Raw genomic sequence first — 12729 nt, 5'->3', positions numbered from 1 at the left:
ATGCTTCATGAACTTGTTTATTTACAAGATTCCTTTTCATAGGAAGCATGTTAGACTTAAATTTGTTTTGAATTTGCCTCTTGATGCTCTCTTTTGCTTCAACTACTATTTCTTGCGAGTGCATCATTAAAACTGCTGAGCCCATCTTAATGGCTATAAAGAAAGAATTTCTTGGGAGATAACCCATGTGTTTATTTTGCTACAGTACTTTTATTTTGTATTTGAGTCTTGGAAGTTGTTACTACTGTAGCAACCTCTCCTTATCTTATTTTATTGCATTGTTGTGCCAAGTAAAGTCTTTGATAGAAAGGTTGATACTAGATTTGGATTGCTGCGCAGTAACAGATTTCTTTGCTGTCACGAATTTCGACCTGCCTCTCTGTAGGTAGCTCAGAAAAATATGCCAATTTACGTGCGTGATCCTCAGATATGTACGCAACTTTCATTCAATTTGGGAATTTTCATTTGAGCAAGTCTGGTGCCTCGATAAAATTCATCTTTACGGACTGTTCTGTTTTGACAGATTCTGCCTTTTATTTCGCATTGCTTCTTTCGCTGGGTTGGGTGGATTTCTTTGTTCCATTACCTTCCAGTAGCTTTGTGCAATGTCCATAAGTGTTAAGAATGATTGTGTCACCTCTGAACATGTGAATTTTTATTGTGCACTAACCCTCTAATGAGTTTGTTTCGAGTTTGGTGTGGAGGAAGTTTTCAAGGGTCAAGAGAGGAGGATGATATACTATGATCAAGAAGAGTGAAGAGTCTAAGCTTGGGGATGCCCCCGTGGTTCATCCCTGCATATTTTAAGAAGACTCAAGCGTCTAAGCTTGGGGATGCCCAAGGCATCCCCTTCTTCATCTACAAATTATCAGGTTCCTTCTCTTGAAACTATATTTTTATTTAGTCACATCTTATGTACTTTACTTGGAGCATCTGTTTGTTTTTGTTTTTGTTTTTGTTTGAATAAATGCTTGTGTGGGAGAGAGACACGCTCCACTGGTTCATATGAACACATGTGTTCTTAGCTTTTAATGTTCATGGCGAAGGTTGAAACTGCTTCGTTCATTGTTATATGGTTGGAAACGGGAAATGCTACATGTAGTAATTGATAAAATGTCTTGGATAATTTGATACTTGGCAATTGTTGTGCTCATGTTTAAGCTCTTGCATCATATACTTTGCACCTATTAATGAAGAAATACATAGAGCTTGCTAAAATTTGGTTTGCATAATTGGTCTCTCTAAGGTCTAGATAATTTCTAGTAAAGAGTTTGAACAACAAAGAAGACGGTGTAGAGTCTTATAATGTTTACAATATGTCTTTTATGTGAGTTTTGCTGCACCGGTTCATCCTTGTGTTTGTTTCAAATAACCTTGCTAGCCTAAGCCTTGTATCGAGAGGGAATACTTCTCATGCATCCAAAATCCTTGAGCCAACCACTATGCCATTTGTGTCCACCATACCTACCTACTACATGGTATTTCTCCGCCATTCCAAAGTAAATTGCTTGAGTGCTACCTTTAAACAATTCAAAATTTATCACCTCTGATTTGTGTCAATGTTTTATAGCTCATGAGGAAGTATGTGGTGTTTAACTTTCAATCTTGTTGGGCAACTTTCACCAATGGACTAATGGCTTCATCCGCTTATCCAATAATTTTGCACAAAAGAGCTGGCAATGGGATTCCCAGTCCCAAATTAATTAACAAAAATAGACACTCCTCCATGGTATGTGATTGTTGGACGGCACCCGAAGGATTCGGTTAGCCATGGCTTGAGAAAGCAAAGGTGGGGAGGAGTGTCATCATAATAAAACTAAAATAAAAAGGCACTCCTTCATGGTATGAGATTGTTGGCGGGCACCCGAGGATTCGGTTAGCCATGGTTTGTGAAAGAAAGGTTGGAAGGAGTGCCACCCAAAAATAAAAATAATTCATGGGAGCCGCTCTTTGAAGGTTTGTCTGGCAAGGGGGTTAGAGTTCCCACTACCATTCGTTGACAACAACAAACACCTCTCAAAATTTTACTTTTATGCTCTCTATATGTTTTCAAAACCAAAGCTCTAGCACAAATATAGCAATCAATGCTTCCCTCTGCGAAGGGCCCCTTCTTTTACTTTTATGTTGAGTCAGTTCACCTATTTCTCTCCACCTCAAGAAGCAAACACTTGTGTGAACTGTGCATTGATTCCTACATATTTGCATATTGCATTTGTTATATTACTCTATGTTGACAATTATCCATGAGATATACATGTTACAAGTTGAAAGCAACCGCTGAAACTTAATCTTCCATTGTGTTGCTTCAATACCTCTACTTTGAATTATTGCTTTATGAGTTAACTCTTATGCAAGACTTATTGATGCTTGTCTTGAAGTACTATTCATGAAAAGTCTTTGCTTTATGATTCATTTGTTTACTCATGTCATTACCATTGTTTTGATCGCTGCATTCATTACATATGCTTACAATAGTATGATCAAGGTTATGATGGCATGTCACTCTAGAAATTATCTTTGTTATCGTTTACCTGCTCGGGACGAGCAGAAACTAAGCTTGGGGATGCTGATACGTCTCCGACGTATCGATAATTTCTTATGTTCCATGCCACATTATTGATGATATCTACATGTTTTATGCATATTATATGTCATTATTATGCGTTTTCCGGAACTAACCTATTGACGAGATGCCGAAGGGCCAGTTCCTGTTTTCTGCTATTTTTGGTTCCAGAAATCCTAGTAAGGAAATATTCTCGGAATCGGACGAAATCAAGGCCCAGCATCCTATTTTTCCACGAAGCTTCCAGAACACCCGAGAGCCACCAGAGGGGAGCCCTGGTGGGCCCACACATGGGGCCGGCGCGGCCAAGGAGCCAGGTGCGCCGCCCTACTGTGACACCACCTCGTCAGCCCTCCGACTCCGCCTCTTCGCCTATATAAAGGTCCCTGACCTAAAACCTCGATACGAAAAAACCACGGTACGAGAAACCTTCCAGAGCCGCCGCCATCGCGAAGCCAAGATCTGGGGGATAGGAGTCTCTGTTCCGGCACGCCGCCGGGACGGGGAAGTGCCCCGGAAGGCTCCTCCATCGACACCACCGCCATCTCCATCAACGCTGCTGTCTCCCATGAGGAGGGAGTAGTTCTCCATCGAGGCTCGGGGCTGTACCGGTAGCTATGTGGTTAATCTCTCTCCTATGTGCTTCAATACAATAATCTCATGAGCTGCCTTACATGATTGAGATTCATATGATGATGCTTGTAATCTAGATGTCATTATGCTAGTCAAGTGGGTTTTACTTATGTGATCTCCGGAGACTCCTTGTCCCACGTGTGTAAAGGTGACGAGTGTGTGCACCGTGTGGGTCTCTTAGGCTATATTTCACAGAATACTTATTCAACTGTTATGAACGGCATAGTGAAGTGCTTATTTATATCTCTTTATGATTGCAATGTGTTTTGTATCACAATTTATCCGTGTGCTACTCTAGTGATGTTATTAAAGTAGTTATTCCTCCTGCACGGTGTAATGGTGACGAGTGTGTGCATCCGTGTTAGTACTTGGCGTAGGCTATGATTATGATCTCTTGTAGATTATGAAGTTAACTATTGCTATGATGGTATTGATGTGATCTATTCCTCCTACATAGTGTGAAGGTGACGAGTGTGCTTGCTATGTTAGTACTTGGTTTAGTTGTGTTGATCTGTCATGCACTCTAAGGTTATTTAAATATGAACATTGAATATTGTGGAGCTTGTTAACTCCGGCATTGAGGGTTCGTGTAATCCTACGCAATTAGTGGTGTTCATCATCCAACAAGAGAGTGTAGAGTATGCATTTATCTATTCCGTTATGTGATCAAAGTTGAGAGTGTCCACTAGTGAAAGTCTAATCCCTAGGCCTTGTTCCTAAATACTTGCTATCGCTGCTTGTTTCATCGTTTCTATCTGCGTTACTACTTGCTTGTTTACTCGTCCTGGGCAAAGCACTTTTCTGGTGCCGTTGCCACTTGCTCATACTTATTTATACCACTTGTATTTTACTATCTCTTCGCCGAACTAGTGCACCTATTAGGTGTGTTGGGGACACAAGAGACTTCTTGCTTTGTGGTTGCGGGGTTGCATGAGAGGGATATCTTTGACCTCTTCCTCCCTGAGTTCGATAAACCTTGGGTGATCCACTTAAGGGAAACTTGCTGCTGTTCTACAAACCTCTGCTCTTGGAGGCCCAACACTGTCTACAAGAATAGAAGCACCCGTAGACATCAGTTGTTACTACTGTAGTAACCTCTCCTTATCTTTACTTTATTGCATTGTTGTGCCAAATAAAGTCTTTGATAGTAAGGTTGATACTAGATTTGGATTTCTGCGCAGAAACAGATTTCTTGGTGTCACGAATTTGAGTAGAACTCTCTGTAGGAAACTCAGAAAAATCAGCGAGAATTCATGAGTGATCCTCAGATATGTACGAAACTTTTATTCAATTTGAGCTTCTTCATCTGAGCACGTTAAGTGCCTCTAAAAAATTCGTCTTTACGGACTGTTCTGTTTTGACAGATTCTGCCTTTTATTTCACATAGCCTCTTTTACTGTGTGGAGTGGATTTCTTTGTTCCATTAACTTTCAGTAGCTTTGGGTAATGTCCAGAAGTGTTAGGAATGATTGTGTCCTCTCTGAACATGTGAATTTTTGATTATGCACTAACCCTCTAATGAGTTGTTTTGAGTTTGGTGTGGAAGAAGTTTTCAAGGATCAAGAGAGGAGGATGATACAATATGATCAAGAAGAGTGAAGAGTCTAAGCTTGGGGATGCCCCCGTGGTTCATCCCTGCATATTTCAAGAAGACTCAAGAATCTAAGCTTGGGGATGCCCAAGGCATCCGCTTCTTCATCGACAACTTATCAGGTCACCTCTAGTGAAACTATATTTTTATTCCGTCACATCTTATGTGCTTTACTTGGAGCGTCCGTATGTTTTTATTTTTGTTTTTGTTTGAATAAACTCGGATCCTATCGTTCGTTGTGTGGGAGAAAGACACGCTCCGCTGTTTCATATGAACACTGGTGTTCTTAGCTTTACTTTTAATGTTCATGGCGAAGGTTGAAAACTGCTTCGTTCATTGCTATTTGGTTGGAAACAGAAAATGCTCCATGTGGTAATTGGTATATTGTCTTGAATAATTTGATACTTGGCAATTGTTTTGAGCTCTCAAATAGATCATGTTTAAGCTCTTGCATCATGTAGTGTTGAACCTAGTAGTGGAGAACTATCGTAGAGCTTGTTGAAATTTGGTTTGCATGATTGGTCTCTCTAAAAGTCTAGATATTTTCTGGTAAAGGTGTTTGAACAACAAGGAGACAGTGTGGAGTCTTATAATGCTTGCAATATGTTCTTATGTAAGTTTTGTTGTACCGGTTCATACTTGAGTTTGATTCAAACAACCTTGCTAGCCAAAAGCCTTGTATTGAGAGGGAATGCTTCTCGTGCATCCAAAACCTTGAGCCAAAACCTATGCCATTTGTGTCCACCATAACTACCTACTACATGGTATTTCTCTGCCATTCCAAGTAAATTGCTTGCATGCTACCTTTAAAATTTCATTTCTTGTCTTTGCAATACATAGCTCATGGGAAAATAGCTTAAAAAACTATTGTGGTATTGAATATGTTCCTTATGTATCTTATTTCTTATAAGTTGCTTGTTGACAAGGGATTAACTTATCAATGCCTACAGGTTGTAGACTAGGGTTTAGATGGAAGTAGAGGGCAAGTAGATCTCGAAGGTTTCAGCCGAAAAGTACTCGACGATTATGAAAACTAGGGTTTGGGAGACAATGATTCGATGCTTTCTTTGTCCCTCGACTCCCCCTTGTATAGGAGGTGGAGTCGAGAGATTCGTTTTGTACAAGTTACAGAGTCCGGGAGGGTTTACAACTCATCCCGCAAGATTACAAACATCATCTCTATTACAATTCTAACTTTCCTTAATATCAACTTGGGCTTCCGAATCTTCATATTCTTCGGGTCATGGGCCTCCAGTAAACCCAGGGTACTATCTTCGGCATTCCCATTGGGGATGCCTATGTCAGTAGCCCCCGGGATTTTGCTTGAATCGTAGAGTCAGGGAAAATCTCCACTGTTTATATTTACTCGACAACTTTAAACTTCTCTGTATTTCTTTATATGGATTTCTATATTGTACAGGGATAATGGTAGTTGGGGCTAGTTCATCTGACGGATCGGTACTAGTTAAGCTGCTCTAGTGGCAATCCGCAAAAACCTACTTCAAGATCACGTCCCCGGACATGATCTCGGGATATTGGTGTAAACTTCGACAGGTGCCGCTTAAGGTCTTACCATTCCGTCGAGTCCCGGTCATATTTATCGGGTACCTAACGCGTCCGTTAGGATTTTTCTTCGTATCTGTTGATACGGATAGAAGTAGCAAACCGACGTCAGAGACGGCGCCACGCCACACAGAACGGATCCAGGGTCTTACCTTCGCAAATTTGCGGCATTCGGAAATTGTTCGCAACTTTGGCGTTCCGAGAATATATTGTCGAGTGCTTATTCGGCTGTTGGAATGGCACATTTTATTGAGTCAACGGATGACTTATATTGCTCTCCCGATGGGAGTATATGTAGAGTTACTTATAACTCGAAATATACTCTCTTGTTCTTCTATCTTTCTTTTTTATAATTTCATCGGGCACGCGAACAGCGTTCCCGATGGGAGTAACCCCCGAGGCTACAGCCAAGGACTTGTACTTGGGTGTAGGCTCCACGCCTTATGCCGCTATATTTTCTTTTTCTCCCGATATTTTCAAATTTCTCGGGTGCGCGAACAGCGCTCCCGATGGGAGTAGCCCCCGAGGCTATGAACAAATATTTGTATTTGATCATAGGCTCCCACCATTTCTATTTTGTCTTTCTCGAATTTTTCAACTTTCCAAAGTAGCCCCCGAGCATTTGATCAAAAACTTGTATTTGATCAAAAGCTCTCCTATATTTTTTACCGTCGCCACTTTTATGAAGCTGTTGAGTCGATTTTTTTTTTGCTAAAGTGATGTCATTGCTGACGATAGCCACGACCTTAATTCCTGGAAATCGCGAGATGCTCCCTCTCGCTGCCTTGCGGGCCCAATTTTCGCATTGTATTGACACGTCGTGGAAGTAGGGGACACACGTTCTCCACTTTTCCTGGTGCACGCACTGTAACTCCATCAGGGTGAAATTACTTTTTACCCCTGTTCCACGTGTACATCATCTGTCACAAACTTTTTCCATCCAACGGTGCGCCGCTTCGCCGCATCTCTATATAAGATCCCCTTCTTCTTCCTCGAACACCTCCGCTCGCGCCGTTCTCTTGCTCTCCTCTGCAAAAACTCCTCTTGCGCCCCACAGTTCCCTGAACTCATCTTCTTCCAAGCTGCATTCCTGCGCCATTGTTAATGCCACCGCGTAGATTGACCAGACACAGCACGCCGGAATCGACGATGGCTTCCATGGATCCGGGAAGCGCCGAGTGGGAGAGATCCAAAATCTCCACCCAAGACATCAACCTCCCGAAGAAGCCGGGGATCAGCAAGAAGCCCAAGGCGCTGTGCTTCCCGGCGAAGAAAGCTACCCAACCCCTCCAATGGAGTATCGGGTTAGTTTTGTCGACCATCTCATCCGCGGCCTCTCTGCCCCCATTCACCCTTTCCTTCGAGGATTGCTTTTTGTTTACGGTCTGCAACTTCATCACCTCACGCCCAATTCTATCCTCCACATCTCCATTTTCATCACCCTCTGCGAAGCCTTCCTTGGCGTCCAGCCTAACTGGGCGCTATGGAAGCGCATTTTCTTTTGTCGCCGCAATGGTTCTCCCAATGTCGCCTATAATATAAGCGGCGTTGTTATCTGCGTTCGCCCCGATGTCGAGTATTTCGACGTCAAATTCCCTGACTCAGTTCAAGGGTGGCGCAAGAAGTGGCTGTACATCCATGAGGAGAACCATGGATGTGCTGAAGACAATATTCCTCCTTTTGACGGTGCCGAGAAAATCTATCGCCGCCGCTCCTGGGATGCAGAGGCTACCGAAGAAGAAAAAATGTTGACGGAGGCATTGATGACTCGCATCCACGGGTTGCAAAATACTCGCGGCAAAGAGCTATCGAGTATCCAAATCACAGCGTATTTCCTTAGAATCGAGTGCAGCCTCTTCGGGCTCGCAAATACCCTCTCCGGAAATATGCCGGCGACAAGGATGCGGATCGGTTGTCGGTGGATTTAGAGGTCAAGGACTTAGAGAAACTTGTCCGGAAAATTTCCTCCTCGAGCAAAAAGATCCTGTCCCTTCTTCTTGTCGCGTAAAACCATACAGCGCCACCAATGCGCTTCCCGAGGTAACCTTTGTCGACTTTGCTCATTTTGATTTGCCATCCTTTGCATAACTCTTTTGCTGACATCCCCCCTTTTTTTCATATAGAACCATCCAAATCTTGTCTCGCTTCCTCCCCTTCCTGAAGGTGGAGAAGTTGAAGAACGTGCTATTGTCAATGAAGACAACCAAGATGCTGCTGTCCCTGATAGTGAACCCGCAGGTTCTCAAAAATCTGCGGGATCTTCTGAAAAAGAAGCTGAATCAGAGGGTACCACGTCGGCACAGTCTCCTCCTCCTGCTGTTTCTCCAAAGAACAAAAGGAAAAGGACTGAAGTCGAAGATTCCGGCACCTCCAAAGCCGAAGAAGCTGCTCCTTCACGCCAGAAGGCAGCTTTTGATCCATACCTTGAAGCCCTCGTCAGCTCGTAAGTTATCGTTTTATTTCTCCTTGTTTTGCTACTCGAAGATTTTTGTCTATCTTGCTTTTTTTTATACTGCCGCCATTTAATCGTAGTGGTGACGAGGAAGAAATTCCAGCTACTGATGCGACTGCTCGAACGAGTACGTCGCATACTCTAGTTGTTTCCGAGGTGCAAATTGAAGGAGAAGAATCTTCGCCTCCTCAACAAAACCTCGACGCTCCTACTCCTCCTGCAAGCCCCCTTGTCCCTTTACCAAAAAGGACAAGGGTTGAAACAATCACGGAGCCTACCCTACAATTGGGTAGCTCCTCGAGTCCTCTTTTGGATGATGTAAGTCCTTAATTTCTTTTTGTCCTTGTCTATATTTTCTCTGTTTGCTTCTTTGTGCCATCATGTTTTTTCCCGACACTCTCTTCCTTTATCCTTTTTTGACAGCCTATGATAAAAGAACTTATTCGCATCAGTGCCCAATTTGTTGGGTACCGCGAGTATGCCAACAAGACCGAAGGTAATGACTTCCTGCTTGCCTTTGTTTATGACTTCTTGCTCCTGTTGTATCACAATTTTGACTATTTTTAACTATTTCGACAGAAAAACTTGCGAAGGCCAACAAACTTGCCGACACGCTTGCTCAAAAATTAGAGCAGAGTGAGGCGGCTCGCAAGAAGGCCGAATCTGATGCTGGCAAAGCTAGGGCAGAGGCTGATAAGGCCAAGGCAGAAGCTGTTGGTGTCGAAGATCTCGAGAAGAGACTTCATGATGCCGAAATTTCCTTGGTCGAGCATAAAGCCGCGCAGGCTGCTCGTGAAAAAACGATCCTCAAGCGCTTGAACTCGCAGAATCGGCGATTTGTCAGTAAGTTTTTCGATCTATTTTGTCTTCTTTAGACTTGCTTTTCCTTACTTGCTTGTCGACCAACATATATTTTCCTCGACAAATAAAACGAACCAAGAATTTGAGCTTGAAGATCCCGACAACGATCCTCTTCTCGACACACTCTCTGTCCTTGAGTTTCATGGAACAGAAACTCGTGAAGGCATTGAACAGGCCGAAACAGGATTGTCGCGGCTATTCCCTTACTTCTTCCCGAAGAAAAAGGAACCCGCTACTTTCCTTGCTCTTGCCAAGGAGTTCAATCCACCGAAGATCTTGGACCGAAGATGCGCTAAGAGAATATGAAGATTGCTGTCGAAAGTACTGTCGCCTTAATTGCAGATAGCCAGCAAACCATCGACTGGACTAAAGTGGGCGACACACAAGAGATGGAGACCACTAAGTGGCGATCACTGATCAAAGCTGTGAAGCCCAACACGAAGAAAATCCTTGCCTATCTTGGAATCAAGCCAACTTCAACTCCTAGCTCGTCGAAGCCGGAGGTCTAGTTGAATGCCCTGTCTTTTCTTTTCTTTATTTTCTGTTTCTTAGATATTGTCGCCATAATAGTTTTGGCGACAATAGTCGTAGTAGTTCTTTTGAAGAACTCCTCCTGTAATATCCTTGTAAATTTCCTGAAGATCAATGGAATTCTTATCTTGCGCGATCATTTGATGTTGAAATTTTCTTTTCCGAGCTTGATATTTGATAACTACTCCGCCAATCCTTGTCCTCGCCGATACTTCGCTCGCTTCTTCCTTCTCGAAGAAAACCCTTGTCGATGACAACCTTATCGAAGGTTCTTCAAGCAAACATTTGTCGCCCGATTTGCAAGAACTTCGCCAACAACTTCAATCCATGAAAAAGCAAATGCTTGTACTAATGGAACAGTCTCGAAGATCTTCGGAGGGAGAAAAATTGCTCTTCAACAGAGCTCGAGATGCTATTGCTGCAAAGAGGCCGCGGTTGCCGAGGCCACCGAAGCTTCTTCTCGAGAAAATTATATGCTTCAACTAATGATCGACGCCACTGGACATGACAGGTATGTTTCCGTACATAACCATGCTTGATGTTGTTCTTGCTATTTTTCCTTCCTTAACAATTTCTTCGTCGGACCAGGCTCATTTTTGGATACTGCTGCCGAAGATCAACGCGTTGAAGCTCGAGCCAATGTTCTGCTCAGACTTGCTACACAGCATGGTTCTAACTTTTGGGTTACTCCTGAGCGTACCCGCCAAATTGTCAGATTCCAAGATCGCGCGGCTCAGGTCCACGATTTCCTCGACTTCTGTACGAAGACTTTGTTTTTAGTTTACGGAACCATGTTCCCATGCAACAAGATGCCGGAAACTCTTCCTGCTTTGATGGAAAAATTTCGAGATGCTCCTCGAATCCATGGCTTCGTTCGAGCTCAACTCTCTGCTGGCGCAAGATTTGCTATGATGATGATAAAAATTTGCTATCCAAAGTTGCCCATGGATCAAATTGTTTCCAAGTGCCTGGCCAAGATGTCAAAAAGGAAGAGAAACATGGGCAAAATTGATGATCTTGTGACTCCTGTAGCAGAAGATATGATGGATGAACTTCTTCGGATGGATGCTGAGTTCTTCGTGAAGGGTAGCTATGCCGAGCATAGTACTCGTGCTTCCACTGAACGAATAACCATAGACCATGTGCTAGGCATCCGCTGAGGGTTTTTCCTTTGCTGTATTTTCTCCCTTGGTGGGTCATGATCTATATTGTAAAGCTGCCAACTATGTATACATATATTTTTTCTATTTTTGATCGTCAAGCCCCCAAGTGTCTTGGTGGCGACGTTCTATATTTTTGTTGCGAGGTTTTTGAACCAAGGCGATAGAATTTTGACGAGTATACTATATTTATGGGTATTGGCCCCTGATTTTCTATTTGGCGAGGTATTTTTGAACCAAGGCGAAATATTTTCGTGAATCTAGTTCATCTATATTGTGTATATTTTGCAACTTTAAAGGCATTTAGCCCCCGAGCAAGTCGAAGAACAAGAAGTATGTCTCCACTATCTTTATTATATTGCAAGCACCGCGAGCCCGCCTCATTAAAAACCTTTCCAGCCTCCACTCTGTGCCCCGAAAAGGAAAAGAGTGCGTCTGAAAACTCGCGGGCGTTTCAAGTACATTGTGTTTTTACAAAGGAGGACTATATTTCGACTCTAGGCGTAGAAACGCCCGAGCTGCGCCACGTTCCGTGGGTTTTCTCGGGAACCCCTGTCTTCTTGTCCTTGATTCTGTACGCTCCTCCTTCGATTACTTCTGTGACGACGTAAGGGCCCAGCCATGGTGACTCGAGCTTTTCAGTACTTTGCTGATTGAGCCGTAAGACCAAATCGCTGACCTGGAAAGATCTTGGCCACAACCGTCGACTGTGGTAGTTTTTCAGGTCCTGCTGGTACTTGGTGACTCGTGAGAGCACTTCATTCCGAGCTTCATCGAGTGCATCTACGTCGTCCTCCAAAGCTCTTCTTGAAGTTTCTTCGTCATACTCTGTGACTCTTGGGGAGTCATGCTCTATTTCGATCGGTAATACTGCCTCAGCTCCATGGACTAGAAAGAACGGAGTTTCTTGCTTCGCCGTATTTGGTGTTGTTCGAATACTCCACAAAACACTTGGCAATTCTTCTGGCCAGGTATGCCGAGCTTTTTCAAGCGGTCCTAGCAGGCGCTTTTTAATGCCATTGCAGATGATGCCATTGGCTTTCTCGACTTGGCCGTTGGTTTGCGGGTGCCCAACTGACACGAAGTGCAGTTTGATGCCTACTTCGCGCGAGTATGCCTTGAACTCCTTGGACGTGAAGTTACCGCCGTTGTACCGTGACGATGCTCGTGAGGTACTCCAAACCGAAAAACGATGCTCTTCACGAATTTTATGGCCGACGCTGCGTCCGGCGAATTTATCGGTTTTGCTTCTATCCACTTGGTAAATTTATCGACGAGCAACCAACATGTACTCGTATCCTCCTCGGCGAAGCTTTGTGTAATTTGCCTACCATATCAAGTCCCCATTGGGCAAAGGGACAAGACAATGGTATTG

This window comes from Lolium rigidum, chromosome 1, assembly GCF_022539505.1.
Source record: "Lolium rigidum isolate FL_2022 chromosome 1, APGP_CSIRO_Lrig_0.1, whole genome shotgun sequence".
Taxonomy (NCBI): Eukaryota; Viridiplantae; Streptophyta; class Magnoliopsida; order Poales; family Poaceae; genus Lolium; species Lolium rigidum.
The sequence above is the reverse complement of the archived record's forward strand: the minus strand, read 5'-3'. Positions refer to the sequence as shown.